Source organism: Panthera onca, chromosome A1 (assembly GCF_046562875.1).
Source record: "Panthera onca isolate mPanOnc1 chromosome A1, mPanOnc1 haplotype 2, whole genome shotgun sequence".
Lineage (NCBI taxonomy): Eukaryota > Metazoa > Chordata > Mammalia > Carnivora > Felidae > Panthera > Panthera onca.
The window spans coordinates 134,651,885-134,667,354 of record NC_138339.1 but is presented as its reverse complement, the minus strand read 5'-3'; the positions used below and the strand labels follow the sequence as shown (position 1 = coordinate 134,667,354).

General features: G+C 45.0%; 1 protein-coding gene and 1 long non-coding RNA gene across 8 annotated transcripts in view; one reads left to right on the top strand and one right to left on the bottom strand.

The window, feature by feature from the left end:
* The window catches only part of MARCHF3 (membrane associated ring-CH-type finger 3), a 148,437-nt gene extending 139,861 nt beyond the window's left edge, over positions 1-8,576 (bottom strand). Inside the window, exon 1 of the mRNA XM_060636229.3 lies at positions 8,376-8,576. The gene's annotated coding sequence lies outside the window, so the exon portion shown is untranslated. The remainder of the gene's footprint in view (positions 1-8,375) is intronic.
* A 105-nt stretch (positions 8,577-8,681) lies between these two features.
* Positions 8,682-15,470, top strand: part of LOC144617182 (uncharacterized) — a 185,032-nt gene continuing 178,243 nt past the window's right edge. For all 7 annotated transcript variants that reach the window (XR_013557367.2, XR_013557365.2, XR_013557366.2 and 4 more), the window contains exons 1-2: positions 8,682-9,132; positions 11,263-13,847. This is a non-coding gene — a long non-coding RNA (uncharacterized LOC144617182). The remainder of the gene's footprint in view (positions 9,133-11,262; positions 13,848-15,470) is intronic.

The following is a 15,470-nucleotide window of genomic DNA, read 5'->3' as shown; positions in this document are numbered from 1 at the left end:
TGGGGGTGGGGGGGTGTCCCTGGCAAGTATGGGTAAGGCTGGTGAAAATTGAGGTTTTGCGAGATGAATTCCTTTCTCACTAGGTAAGGCCATCAGAGCATGTATTATCCCAGAGAGGAGAAGTCGCATTACTGGGATCATCTCCTTAGCATCAGAAAGACACACTGGACTCCTCTAGGAAAGTCCTCTGGAAATGGTCAAAAATGCAGTTTCTCCTGCAGGGAAAAGGTTCGTGGGAACAATGATTATCATAGAGCTTTATGAAATAGAGTTCGTACCTGAACAGGAAGGATGGAGAATGTCCCTTTCCAGAGAGGAAAACGTGAGTGGAGGGTGGGACTAAATGAAAGAGAAAAGTCGAAATCACGGAGACCTAGAAGGTGAAGGATGAGAACTTTCTGGCTGTGAGAACCTCAGTTTATGTAACACAGTCACAAAGTATTAAGAGGAAGTTTTGGTATACGGGATACTGAAATGCAGGTCAGAGAAAATGCCAAAGCAAAGCACCACAGGGAGAGCCTCCACCGGCTGCAGGGAAGGGCACGGGCAAGGGGTTCCACAGACGTTTGCCCCCCCCCTCATATAGACACCCTCAAACCCTGCTAGCCTGCAGCACCTAGATGAAAGAAGCTTTGAGACATGCAGGGGCAAGTGCTCCTGACTTAAAAGGTCCAAAAGAAATCAGTGAGTCCATGACCTAATCTAGGATTGCTCATCTTCTCTGTTGCCTTTAATAATATTTAGATGTAATCACCCAATTTTCTAATGGGATTTTCTTGGCAGGTAGGAGAAGAAAGCACCTATGTTAAGTGAGGCTTAACCTCCCAGATGAGACAGAAAACAAGGGTCCTTGATCTCTTGCAGTCATTTGAAGTGCATTAAGATCTCACCTAAAAGGGCGATGCTAAGGCCCTGACCCCAGGCAGTTACGCTTCCTTTTGCTGCCCCATAAACTCCACCTGGACACGCGGTCCGTGCAGCAGTTCAGCAACCCACTCTGAGGTAAGCACGTACCTAAGTCATCAGATGACATCATAAGCACAATTGTGCAGGGGATCATTCTTGAATGAAAGGAGATTTAGAGATGAAAAACATTTATAAAAGTCTCGGCAATACAAATCTGCTGGGATTATTATTTTTTAAAAAGCCTCACTTCACAAATGTCAAGGTTGCCCATTATGCTGAGCTTTGGTTGGCAGCGGCCTGTAGGCCCAGCAACCACCTGGTTCCTCCACGGCGCCCAGACCTCCGTGGCCAAAAGTAGCTGGTTGGCTGCCCTGGAAGGCAAGAGGGACCAAGCCGTGTGAAACTTGAAAAGATGTGCGTGGTCAGGCTGCCCCAAGTCTCCAAGTGGGGCCCGTGAGTTAGCTGCTTGCTCAAGATAGGACACAAGGAGTGTGAGAACACAAAAGGTACCAGGGGCCGTGGCCTAGACTAGTGGAAGGAGGGTGGAGATGGGGGGCATTTCTGAACAAGTCACAAGGAGGCAGTGACAAGAGGAAGAAAAGCCAGGAATGAAGAGGAGGGGATATAAAGACGAAAGAGCAGGAACGGATGGCAGCTACATGAAGCATTGAGATTGGGGCCAACGCCGGAACTCTGGCACTGGGATTCAATTATCACTGCCATTTAAACTGGTGGTGAGAGGTGCCTGGGTGGCCCAGTCAGTTAAGCGTCCGACTTCGGCTCAGGTCATGATCTCACGGCTTGGGAGTTCGAGCCCCGTGTCGGGCTTTGTGCTGACAGCTCAGGCTGGAGCCTGCTTTGGATTCTGTGTTTCCTTCTCTTTCTGTCCCTCTCCTGCTCGTGCTCTCTTTGTCTCTCAAAAATAAACATTAAATAAATACACTGGCGGTGAGTATACGCGTGCACATCCTTCAGAGGGCTTGCAAGTGTTCACCTGTAATTCTCTGTGGCCCTCTAGCATACCTGGCAACTATTTCTTAAATACCCTTTCTTGAGAAACTGGAAGGTGAGAGGCCCTGCCCTCCAGGGGCTGCTGGCCTGGAGGGAGTGCGGCTACAAGAGGGAAAGGTCCTGCTGACAGCATACAACCAGCCCAAAGAGGAACACGGAGAAGCTTCCCAAAGGCGCTAATGCTTGAACTGCAATGTGGAGTTAGTTAAGTAGAAAGGAGGTGCCACCCATGATAGGTACTCAGTCACTGTTTGTCAATTAATTTCAGTTCGTTCTGATTTGTAATGATTACCTGGAAAATCGTTCAAGGGCTAGGAGTTCGTTCTTATCCCCACTGTTTTTATTATGTCGATGAAAAAGATAAACCTGTCCATTTTCGAGTCTAGGGATATAATCCAAAAAAAAAAATACTAGACCATACCTTTGGCTGAGATGGGGAGTACACTTATAGTTTTTCTAATTAGGAGACATCTTCTTGGTCTACTTGTCTCATAGCAAAAAGTTTTAAAAGCTTTTGAAAAGATCACGTTTTGCTCACTTGAAATATGTGTGTATATTTTAGCATAAACTACCCTTGGCAGCTGCTAACATAATTGGATGGCTACGCCTTGCAAAAGCTTGATTTCTTTTTAATCAAATTTTTAGAATCATACTGGGTTTTTTGCCAGTGCTGCAATAGTGAGCAATAAATACATCATTAGATCAATGGTGTTCTGATGATGGATTACTCCAAAGATACTTCCAGCCAAGAAGACTAAGCCCATAGTCTCATTGTGCAAAGATGAATAAAATATTGTTTAAAACACAGATACACAGTTAACATAACAAGGAAGAAAACACTGCAAAATAGAACACAACAGCCATGGGTTTATAATGTAGCAATATTGATCACGGATTTTCCTAAGTACTCTAGAGCAGCCATGCTATTATATATGCCTCTGATTAGACCCAGAGATGAGAAGGAAAAAGTTATAAAAAAGGAAACTAACAGAGGAAGGCCTGCTGCTATAATAAATTATTTAAAGCAAGCAGGGCGAGCGGGTTGTGAAGACAATATAAAACAGAATCAATGCCCCCAAGAAACCCCAAACCATCAGCACCTCTATAAATTTCTCACCATTCTGTCTGGCATGTTCCTGGGGCTTCTTCTTTCCCAGCACCCTCCCCATCCCATCCCACCCCTACCCTTCACATTTTGTCTGTTCGTTTCTGAGAACTTAACATTTGTTTTTCTTCTGTAACCTAGGATGCTGTCTTCAGTTCTATTTCTCATCTTCTATTAGAAGAGTGTCTGCAAGGCCACAGATGAACGCATCTGTCACTTCAATTATCTTGATCTTAAATTTCCTGTGGAAACAATAAGCTGGTAATATCTAACATGATACTTACAACATGACTTTGACATTACTCTTCTCTTCCTTTTTTCTTACCATTGTTGTAGTTAAATCCACAAAGCGAAAGCTAGAGTAAAACTTACATAGCTCCATCAGTATTCTGTATGAGGACGTGTCTAGGACCAAAAATCTAAAGTAAAGGTAAGAACTTGGTAAGGGTATGTTGGGGGAAAAAGAGTCAAAATGGCTATAATTCAAGTATTAGGAGATGTTAAAAGGGCAGATTGACTTGAAAAGTAAATACTTTATAGGTAGATTTTGCCATGGGAATAGAGGTGGGGAAAGAAGGGTGAAAAAACTAGAAAAGTCGCCAAATTCCTTTTGCAAAAAAAAAAAAAAAAAAAGAATTGTTGCTTAGAAGCTTGCAGTGACCTATGGCCCAGTTTCAAGAAAAGTAGCATTCTACCATAGTTTTTTGAAGTAGGCATAAATCCCATTGTACAATCAGGCTGGGATTATAACTTAGGCTTTTAAAATGTTCTGGGTCCCATTCATCATGCAGAAGCTGGGCAAATGAAATATAAACAATTCTATTCTGCCAGCATAAAAACATTACTAGCAGCATAATAGGACTCATAAGCAAATGGAAACGTCTAAAATATGAGTCCAAAGAATTCTACATATAGGCTTTGCTGCCATCGTGCTCTGTGACCTTTAGCAAATTATTTGCCATTCTGGGTCAAGCCTGGCTGGTTAAGGTTAGGGTCATTGAACCAAGTATCACATATGGTGGTTAACTTTATAAAGAAAACTGTCCCAAGGTCACATTCACTATACAAATAAATTTCAAGAAAGAGGTAAAAAAAATTATAGACGATATGAATGACTAAGCATAATCCTGTCATATTACCAGGATGCTAAAGAAAAAATAATTCAAATGCAAGGCCAATTTCTCAGTTATTGGTGTTATCTTTGAATGGGAAAGACAGGATCTAAATATTACCAGCCTTTTGTGGCTGCTGTTTGCTCATCTGGAAAAGAATCATCGTACTCAAAGGATTGTTAAGATAAGTGACCTATAAACATTTCTGCCAAGTGCTCCTTTAAATGGGAATTGCTCTGTGAAAGTCCCAGTAATGATCCAGTGGCCTGGAACAATCCAAGTTCAGTGTCCCAGCCTATCCATGTCCTTTTGTCATCAGGCAAGTAAATATCCCAGGCACTTCTGAACTCTGAGAAGTCAATAGGTTTTCCCAAGTACACGGATGGTAGAATGAGGGAAGGGCAACAACCTCTGATAGATCCATTCTCTTTAAAACCTTAACTAGAAGTTTTAGGGGCGCCTGGGTGGCTCAGTCTGTTGAGCATCTGACTTCGGCTCAGGTCATGATCTCGCAGTTTGTGAGTTCCTAGCCCCGCACTGGGCTCTGTGCTGACAGCTCAGAGCCTGGAGCCTGCTTCTGATTCTGGGTCTCCCTCTCTGTCTGCCCCTCCCCCACTCACACTCTGTCTCTCTCTCAAAAAAAAATAAATAAACATTAAAAAAAAAAAACCTTATATAGAAGTTTTAAATTGAGAATTGTGCCAGTCTGAAATGGGAGAATGACTTTTTTTTATTTAAAAAAATTTTTTTTAAATGTTTATTTATTTTTGAGATGAGAGTGAGACAGAGCATGAGTGGGGGAGGGCCAGAGAGAGGGAGACCCAGAATCAGAAGCAGGCTCCAGGCTCTGAGCTGTCAGCACAGAGCCCGATGCGGGGCTCGAAGCACGAACCGTGAGAACATGACCTGAGCCGAAGTCAGACGCCCAACCGACTGAGCCACCCAGGAGCCCCAAGAATAGACTCTTAATGTGTATCAAACTGTACATCAAAAGGGAATTGGCAGTAATTAATAAGTCCAAATTCACACTGATTTGAGAAGAGAAGTTATTAGCAATCAGTTTTCAACCCATCACTCTATGATGCTGAAAAAAATCTATCCAATTAATTGGACAGCTTGAAATACTTCTAAGATGAGTTTCAGAAAACGAGAATGTTTGGGCGGCTGGGTAGGTGACCCGGACTCTCCCTTGAGCAAGAGGCAGATCAGCTACAGCTTCCTAAGGAGATCCTTGATCTTGTGTCAGTCTGTACTAGTCCTACTGAGGTTCTAATCCCCAAGTGCCGATTGGCTTTAGAATCAAAGGTGGCTCCCAAGGACCGGGATTCTTTTACCGTCCAGGGAGAAATGTCCAACAATGTGAGTTATGACTGGCAAAGTCCCCTTGGAGCACCCCAGGAACCCACTTGACCTGGAATATAGACTGGAGGAACTAAGACTGGAGGGGTCTTAAATTACCTTGCTTCTCCAGAGAGACTTCCTTAGAATTGGGGCTAACCTAGAGGAGAGATAGCTGAGGATTCTAAACACTCCTGAATACAGGACAAAAGGTGCCATTGTTGAGGACAGAGTATTAGAGTGTTGCCTATAAATTTCACAAGGCTGGTAAATGCCACCTGGAAATATCAGAACAATTACTTGTTAAATGACCTCACAGACTAGGGTCATTCTGTTATATCATAAATACCATGCCAGTGTTTCTTAAAATACGGTGAGGGGATCCCTGACGTCAGAATCACTCGAGGAGAGGGGGTGCTTGTTCAAAATACAGATAACTGAACCCCACCCCACACTCCTGAATCAAATCTTAGAGAACAGAGTTCAGCCCACAAACTGAATTTCTAAGTTGATTCAGATCATCCATATCAAGGCAGGAGAATTATTTTGTTTTTGTAGTGCATGAGAAACTTAAATGACACTCACAGATTCGAGATATGTATATTTTCTGCAAAATGTTTTAAGTACCATAAAAATAAAAACAATACTTCTTGTGATGAGTTCTTAAGAACCATGCCAGTTTATTCTGCCCACATTAATAATAAACACCATTCTTAAAATGTAATTATGAGCATAAAATTATTGGCAAAAATATCAATTAGCCTTCTCAAAACTATGCCTTTATTTTGTCACCAAAAGTAATTACGTTATTAAGGAAATTTATAGTTTTTTTAAGTATCAGTCACTTAGCTGCAGGAACTTATTAAGCTGTTTTACTCCTCCCATACCCTTTTAGTCATCAGAATTTTTGTGATAAAGGTTTTTTATTATTTCTTCAACTATAAATTGTGAACCACTGCAACCAGTGATTAGGCTGAATATGAATTTATATCCAGGTTATAAATTCCTAAAAACATGTTTCATTAGAATTACTAAGCCAGTCTTAACTCTGGTAGATTAAATAGCCTCTGCAATAAAGCTCTGTTTACGTCTATTAAGGATTTTTTTTTTTTTTTTTGGTGCAAAACAATTCAGTTTTAATGCATTCTCTTAAGAAGCAAAAGAAAACAGTTCCTGATATACATGCCAGTGAAAAGCAGTAAACCAGTGTTGCATGGTAATGTGACAAACACATTTCTTTTCTACAGGAATTTTTTTTTTTCCTCTTATAAACTCTCTTTCCCCAAACCACGACTGTAATTATTTCACAAAATGTAGTTTGCCATTCCCGAAGAGTCAAACACTCCTTTTCTCCCTCACCAAAATCACAAGTTCAGGCTGAATACAGAATGAAAATAGAACTTGAGAGGCAGTCTTTGTTTGTAGCATGTTGTTCCTACTAAGGGTTGCCCCCTACCCACACTCCACCCTAGTGATCCAAATGAAGTGACTTAAGCGTACATACTATGTTTTAACAGATGGGCCGGCTGGCGGCTGGCTGCTGGGCTGTAAAACAGGAACTCAGAATCTGCACCGAGTGGTATTGAACTAAATGCTCGTAAAGTTCATGGACATACACTGACCCAGACAGACCAAGCAGATTCAGACATGCATACACACACACACACACACACACACACACACACACACACACTGATCATACACTCCATAGATCAGAGCGTCCATCTCTCCACCCAGGGCAAGTTCAAGGCTGTTTCCCCCCCCATATATTTCTATCTCATTCACCCATCAATTTTACACACACACGCACATCTACATATGCATATTCAAGCATGAATAGTTATATATCTCAACGTTCTGGTATATTTTCAAAGACAATTTTTCCCCCAAATTGTGTTTCCAAGTCTCTAGTACACTCCGGAAGCTCTCATTCACATCAAATAAGAATGACAAGGAAATATTACATTTAATTCTATCTGGTCCACACATAATATAAAGGACGTGGATGCAACTGCCCTCAGAAAAACCAGCTGCTTTTAACCCTTATCATTAAAACAGAGAAAAAATATCCCAGACTGGGTCACAAACGAAGTGTCAAATTTAACCTTGAATCCTCTGTTGTCAGTTCCTGTCACAACTTCATCACGTAAAACACACACCAACCGACCAGCCTGGTGGTCCCTTTCACGGTTTCGTCTTGGATTCTCCCAGGCTCCCTGCACTGGGACAGACAGCACCTCCCCGCCTGGTCCTAACGAAGTCTTTCCGACACACCTTGCAGGTGATGTGGAGGTCCGAGCACCTCGTGAGGGATGCGGATACAAGTGCTAATAGAAAGTAATTACTTTACCAAAGTTTAATATCCATGCTGTCAATTCCTTTCAGGAATTGCAAAGCACTGAAGCCCCTGTTACAGAACCTAGATGGTCGCTTAAGTTCTCTGACCGCTCAAGACCCACCCCGAACACGATGGTCCCTGGTTCAGGCTACGGATAGGACACTGTCGCGCCGCACCGCCTCTGGCGCTGGTTAATTTTTCAGAAACCCGTCCGCAAGCCATCTAGGAACTGTTGCCCGTACACGACAGGGCACCGAGGCCGCCCCCAGCGCGCGTGTCGTCGCCGCAGAGGGCCAAGGGACGCGTCCCCAGGCCCCACCTAATGATGGCAATTACAACATGCCAAGTTCGTGAGAACGCAGAGCCGCGTCCCGGACCGAGTTGCGACTCTCCGAAACAAGTTCGGGAGTGGGGATACTAGCAAGGAGTAAATCCCGCCTGGCCCTGACCTCCCCACAGCCGCCAACCTAGGACCGACGCACCGACGCCCGCCAGGACCCGTCCAGTCCCCCCGCTCGCCGAACAGCGCCAAGAGGAGCCGCTCGCCTTGCGCGCGGCCACTCACCCTCCTCGCCGAGTCCGGATCACAAACCGACGCCCCTGCAGAGGGTCCTGAATCCCAAGTTGCCCCGAACCGGCGACCGTTCTGGCCCTAGCGGACCCGGCACACTGGTTCGGGAAGGCACCTCCGAGGGAGCACGACAAGCCCGGCGGGCGCCCCGGCTCAGCAGCCGCCCGAACGCGTTGACAATTCGTGGACCAGCTTAGCGAATGAGGCGGACCGCGGAGCTGAGGCTACCCGGCTCTGGAGGGAGGCGGGGCCGCGCGGCGGGCGGGGCGGAGCCAGCCCTGGGCCAGCCCGGCGGGGCGGGGCGCCTTCCGCGCGTGACTGGCGGAGCCCGCAGCCAATTGCGGCGACTCCGGGAATCCGGGCGGCCGCGGGCAGTGCCGAGCGCCCGGCTCCGCCCCGCTGCCGCCGTCCAATCGCCCGCGGCTGAGGGCTGGATCTGAGACGCGCTGGCGGCGGGGAAGTTGGCTGCGGTGGGGTGCCTGGGCTGCGGGCTGGTGCTGTCGGGGTAGCTGCCCCGCGACCCGGGCGCCTCGGGAGGGAAGTGGCGGCCCCGGAAGGCCCCTGCCTTAGAGAGGTCTGGGGCCGTCCAGAGCCCCAAGAGCCGCAGCGTGTCGGCGCGCTGTGAAGCGAGAAGCCCAGCCGCAGCGCGGACCGACTCCGGATTGACAACGCCCACACCTGGTGTCCGCGGGAGGCGCCGAACTTGGCGTCCCCAAAGGAGCCCCAGCGAGGAAACCGAGACCCAAAGAGGGTGAGTCCCGGGCCGCCTCACCCAGTCACCTTTGGAGGCCCGGGCCCGGAACTGGGAGCTCCGGGCTCCCTGGAAAAGGTTCTGGTTGCGGTTTGGTGGTTATCTTCAAAACAAAACTCCGACTCTGCGGACCTCCTGGAAAGTTCATTACACGTCCCCTCCTCAGCCGTGCTTTCATACCAACAGCAGCAGCAGGAGGGAAGCCTACCGGCGCCTAGGCCCCCTTCCTGGCGCAAAGTGCCTGAGGCGCTTGGGCAGAGCCTGGGGACGAAAGGGAGGCTCAGACGCTAGACGGCGCCGGAGGCCTCGATACCCAACCTAGGGTCGGCTGCTCTGTCGGGGGACTTCCGTAGCATGGCTCCTGCTGCTGTTGTTCCTTGGGTCCGCCAGAGGGCCAGGGCCGCCCTATCCTCGCGAGCAGGAACGCCTCCAAGCGAGCCACAAGTGCCCCCAATGCACGCTGTCGTCCCCTGCTCCTTTGGATGTTCCTGGACCGAGCCCAGAGACCTCCCTAGCGGCGGGCACCGGAGGATCCTGAGCTTTCTGGACGGTCGCAGCTCAGTAGCCCCTCTGAGTAGGCTCTGTGGGCTCTGCCCTTCCTGGCCGGCCCGGTCACTTCTGCTCCTTTTGTTGGCAGGGATGCCCTTCACCCTGTGTTTAAGCCCTTACCTTGGCTGAAGTATACACATACACGGAGCTGTAGGTATAGAGTCAAAAAGCAACGGAGTTGGGTGTTGCTTTCCAGGCTGAGGCCTAGAATGTTAGCAAGCTGTAGACCCATAGCTTTGGGTGCTGAGTGGCCAATGGTTGCCTGGAACTGCACCTGGCATAGGTAGGCACTCAAACCGTGTTAGTAAAATGAACTTATGCGTAGTAGGAAAAGGGCCAAGCTTTCTGGTGCCCTGACACCTTCATCACTGACCACTGGCTCCCTCAGATTCACAAGTCCTGAAGGTTTTAGTTTCTTGTGCGTGAGGGAGTATGGACCATTACAGGTGTTATTTCGGTAGCTGCTTGACCCTCCTGATGAGGGTCATTGGCAAGAAAGAAGGCAAAAGGCCTGTAGCTGGAAAGGAATTGAAATGGCCACTCCAGCAGGGAAGGCTACAGCTCTGAGGTGGGCTCTCTGGCCTGGTTTGAGTTTCAACTTGTGTCTATTCAGCTCCCTGTCTCAGCAGGGAAAGGTCCCTAAGACAGGTTGTCAAGCAAGAAAATCAGGCTCTGGACAGTCCTTAGTAGGCCTTAAAAACCTATTTGGATTGCAGAAATTACTCATTTAGTGAATCAAAGGACTGGTGTAGCCAAGGGAGTCCAACCCATTCCATGGTAAGCAGTTGTTTACCATACTGCTGACTGGCTTGAGAGAATGGCCTTTGCCCACAAGGAATGAACTGTAGACCAAGTGAATGGAATATACACCAGATCTCTGCCTAGGTTGGGGTTGGAAGATAAGGGGAAAAGTATATTTCCTTGGATTCCTTACCCCACCCCACCCCCCAACTCCTGTCTATAACCAGAGGAAAAGTTTGCCAACAGTGTGTATCATGTTAACACCCTGTGAAGGTTTTTCACAGATGCTAGTGATTATTTTAAAAATCACCTTGGTAATAGGAGCTAAACATTGGCTGTTGACTGTACATGCTATAGTATTTGTGTTAGATGATGAAACAAGGAGATAGGAAGTTTCTTTTTAGGAAATAAGAACTAGATGGGTGACTTCCATGTCCTGATTTCCAGGGTTTTCCATCTCTTTGTTCCATACAGACATAATTGCCATGGGTTTTCAGACAAGTAACTGGTTTAATTTTCCTTTATAGAGTGGATGGCATTTAGAGACAGCACACCTAGACTACATTCGTATTTCCATACCATCTTCTGTTGTAATTGGTGTTTGATAAGAGTTTGTCACTCTGACACAGACTTAATCCTTTGGCTGTCATTCTCCCAGTGATCTCTTGAGTTTGGGCTGTCCCCGTATTCTACAAGGGAAAAAAATGAGATTTACTTGCATAAGAACTCATTGTAGTCCTATCTGTATGAAATAAACAGAAAACCAGGGAAATCTAGACACAGAAGACACTTGCTTAGTACTAACCTATTTCAGTGAAGACAATGTCTTTCCTTCAAAAGGATGAAGAAGTTTGTGGAATGGCTTGGGAATGAGAAGACTGAGTTGAGGCCATGGAAGCTGGGCTGGTCCTTTGGGGATGGTGAGCAAATTTCCCTTCAGGCACTGTCACCCATCTCTGACACTGAAACAACATTTTGGAGCCTTGTAAATTTCAGCAGGATGTGACTGATAGGAGCCCTGGGTTCTAATCTGAGCTGTGAGTGCTCCTGGCAGTCACTTAACCTCTGTTTACCCCTGCTTCCTCTCCATAAAACAGCAGTGGCAGAATTGACCCACTCTGTTTAGCGGCTTAAGGGGGACACTGTGACAGCGGTTAAAAAGCACTGCCAGTTCATGCCATTTATAGCAGTGGTGATTGTTGAAAAGGAGAACAAAATGATGTTGAAACAGGAAAACAGTGTGGTCTGAACAGTTCCTCTCTACACTTGGAATTTCTCTTCATTTTAATGTCGTTGGATTATTGTCCTTTTATTCCATAAATGGAAATGATGGAAAAGGGTCCTCACAGTCCTTGTTCTTTGATTACCGTGTTCTTTGATTGTCCTTGTTCTTTGTTTTGGGAGCTTTGCTCAACTGAATAGTGTTTTTCCCTATTTTCCGTTTCCACCACCTCTCTCATCATGTATTCACTTTGAAAATTATTCAGAAATTGAACAGGCTGAGCTAAAGACCTTAGCAAAGAAATGCAATCAGAAGCAGCAGATTCTAATACCAGCCATGCCATAGGTTCGTTCTAGGACTACAGGCAAGCCATTAACCTGAGTTTTCCAACTACAAAACAGCAATCCTTCTGATTAATTTCACAGAAAGAAGAGATAACTCATGATAAGGCACTCTGAAATATTAATTCCCCTAGAGAGGACAAAATATCTCGTAGGTGATTTTGCAAACTCAAGTATGGTGTTAGTTTGTCCGCAACTAGGAGTTATTTTTGTAACAGAGAGATTGCTCTGGCACAATGTCTGCAGCCAGGGTGATACCACCCACAAAACAATGATATCTCATGTGTTTAAATGATAATGCAGGCACCCCCTGTCAAAGTTCTATTGCCTCAGGTCCAACCAAGGAAAAATGTGATAACAGAAATGTGTGGGAAAGGGAAGCCTCTGTTGTACACAAACTTGGGATTTCCTCATGCATGCCCTGGAAAAAAATCTACACTGAACTTGTTAAAAGTGGATGTCACCATGTGAGGACAACTGTGATGAAAGGCTAGAATGATCTAAGGAAGATGGCCTGGTACATAAAACTACACACATTGGTCAGAAGGCCACCAGAAGAGATTAAAAAATACCGTTAATTTTAAAACTTCAGAATGAGTAACACTGAGGAATTTGGAAAGGGAGGGTCATGTACTCAAGAAGGAAAAACAGACTCCCAACCTAAGTTAAAAATAAGAACAGCAGGGTGTTCTGAGAAACAGGACAAACAGTATGGGCTGAAGAAACATGATCGACTGAAGGTTTAATTTCCTTTCCGTTGCTTTCTAACTTTGAGACCTCGGACAAGGTGCTTAGCTTCTCTGAGATAATTGGGGTGGCGGTGAAGAATGTTGAGTTTTTTCTGCTTAGCTTATTAGGAATCTCAAGCAAGAATCTCTGTGTAACTCTTAGCACAGGGCCGGGCTCATAGTGGTCCTTCTGCTGATAATAACAATGCCTCATATTTATTGACACTCACTATATGTCCTGCGCTGTTCCATACTTTTCCATCTAATTACTCACTTGATGCTCACAATCAGCCCCTAACGTTGCTACTGTCTCTCCTTCCTCAGAGTTGCTATCTATGTGGAAGGACCGTTCTAAGATTTATATTCTTCTATGGACTAAAAGTCAGAAGCCTCTTTTAGTAATAGTATTTGCGACTAGCATTGCCTGTTTTCCTACGGAAAGGGCTAATCCAGTCTTGCCTGGTACCTCAATTAGGCTGCATTGAGCACTTGGTAACATACAATAAAGCGAGTGACAGATTCAGAATTCGGGACATAAATGGCCACAGAAAACAAATAGTGCTTCAAAACTCCAAACCACTTCCAAGTCTATGACTATAACCTCCTCAGTTTGGGCTTCCAGACAGTGTGCTCATCATCTGGATTTGGGGTTTAATGAAAGTTAGTTCCCTTGAGGCAGCCATGTGGGAACAGTAACTGGCTAAAGAAGGAAAAGAATGGATTATCCTTAAGAAATGAATTGTATCATTAGTTATTATGAATGCCCCAAATTATGACAGATTCATGTGTAAGTATGCCAGGGAAAAGTAGCCGTGAGCTATAATACACACAATCGTTTATTACCCAAGAGAATTTAGGTGCTAATGTGGCTGGTTTTGCATCTGTGAGATTCTGAAACCCACAAAGGATTCCAAGATATAAAGCCAAATAAACCATAATACAGAGGGAAATGATTTTGATTATGTAACATTTATATATAGCATTTCATTTTACATTTTCAAATTGCTTTTCAGTCATTGGTTTATTCTTCATAGCACACCTGGGGAGTATATCCATGCTGTTATCCTCTGTTCACAGCCGAGGCAACTGAGACTGAAGGCAAAGTGTTTTGTCCAAGCGCACAACAGGGGCAGGGTGAGAAATCATGTATTTATTCAATCACGGGTCTATTCAGCACCTCTCCTTGGCAAGGTACCACAGTGTGTGGGGTACTGTATACGTGGTCCCTGACGTGCAGGGAGTCTGCTGGGGCAGTAAGCGTTTTGTGGATGGTGTCTCCAGGAGTGCTCTAGCCAGCAAGGACCAGGGTTTAGAGGAGGAGAAGGTGAGTCCCCTCACATTCCTGGAGACAGTGGCATTTGAGACCCTTGAGAGATGGGTAGAATTTTGGCAAAGAGAGGCTGAGGGTGGTGTGAATGCCAGAGCAAGGAAGGTGGGCACATTCAAGGTGTATTGGAGAATGACCACAGCAGGACGTTTGTCAAAAAAGGGCTGGTGAGGAGAAAGCAGATTTTCCAGCACACTGAATGCCCGGCTAAATATATAGATTTTAGCCTGTGGGCAATGAGAGCTCGACTCCTCTCTGACTTCTTCCATTCCCTCATTATTCTAACACGCACTGAGTGCTAATATACACTTAGTCTCCAGATGTTTTCTCATACACTGGCTTTTCTAACCTTCACAGCATTCCAACGAGATACATATTATTTTTCCTCCTTCAGTGGATGAGAAAACTAATGCATTTGGAAATTCAGACTTGCCCACCATTATGGAGCTCATAACTGACAGATGTGGAATTTGGAAGTAGGACTTTTGACTTCCTCATAGGTGTTTGTGGGAAGAAGGGTGCAGATTCTGGACATTGTATTCACAATGCTCATCTAATAATATGCCCTCCACCCTGGCTCAATGTCTTTCCAGAAAGGAAAAGTAAATGGAAGAAAAATAAAATTAATTTCTTAGCATGTAATTTATTTTATTTCTAAAGTCAGCTGCAGGTCAGTAAGAAAGACAAAGACAAATTGTGCTCTACGATTGATAACAAATGTCTGCATTTTGATAACTTTAGTGTTGTCAGTATCTTTAATATATTCGGATCTCAGTTTAGTGTTTCCACTAAGCCAGAATCTCTCTCTGGAGTTGGTCAATTCGGTCCCTAATCCTTTCCCCTTAGCATGCAACCCAACCCGTTTATTGTAGTGCCCTATGAGGTCTCCATCTCAGCTTGAATTTCGCCCATTAAGAAATAGCTTTTTCTCTTCAGATACAGGCTACTAATTAGCATTTTTACTGTTTAATCGTCTGGGCTAAAATACAAGTGAGAGAAGTATTATTGTTAATCCAAAAATGCTTAGAAAGGAAACCGATTGCTTATTTAAATCTTCCTATAAAGAAATAAAGAGATGCCCTCAAGGGGTGGGTGAGATGAGAAAACTTAGGTGACATAAAAATGAAAACTGAAAATTTTAACATTTGTGAAATAGGGCACTTCTCATTGATCTGGTATTATGGAAGAGTGGGTTTTTTTTGTTTTGTTTTTTGTTTGGAAAATTCCTGTCTGTGATCAGTCAGAGAAGTCTTCCTCTAGAGCAAATACCTAAATACCTGCAACAAATGACAGGCCACTGTTGACCCTATATGTGAAGAAAAACAGGAAACCACTAAAACGGAATTATTTCAAAATCCTAAATCTAATGCGTAACATTCTCCTTGTCTCTCAACCCTCTAGTGCCTTGTTTGGCTTTGCCCGGATTGTAT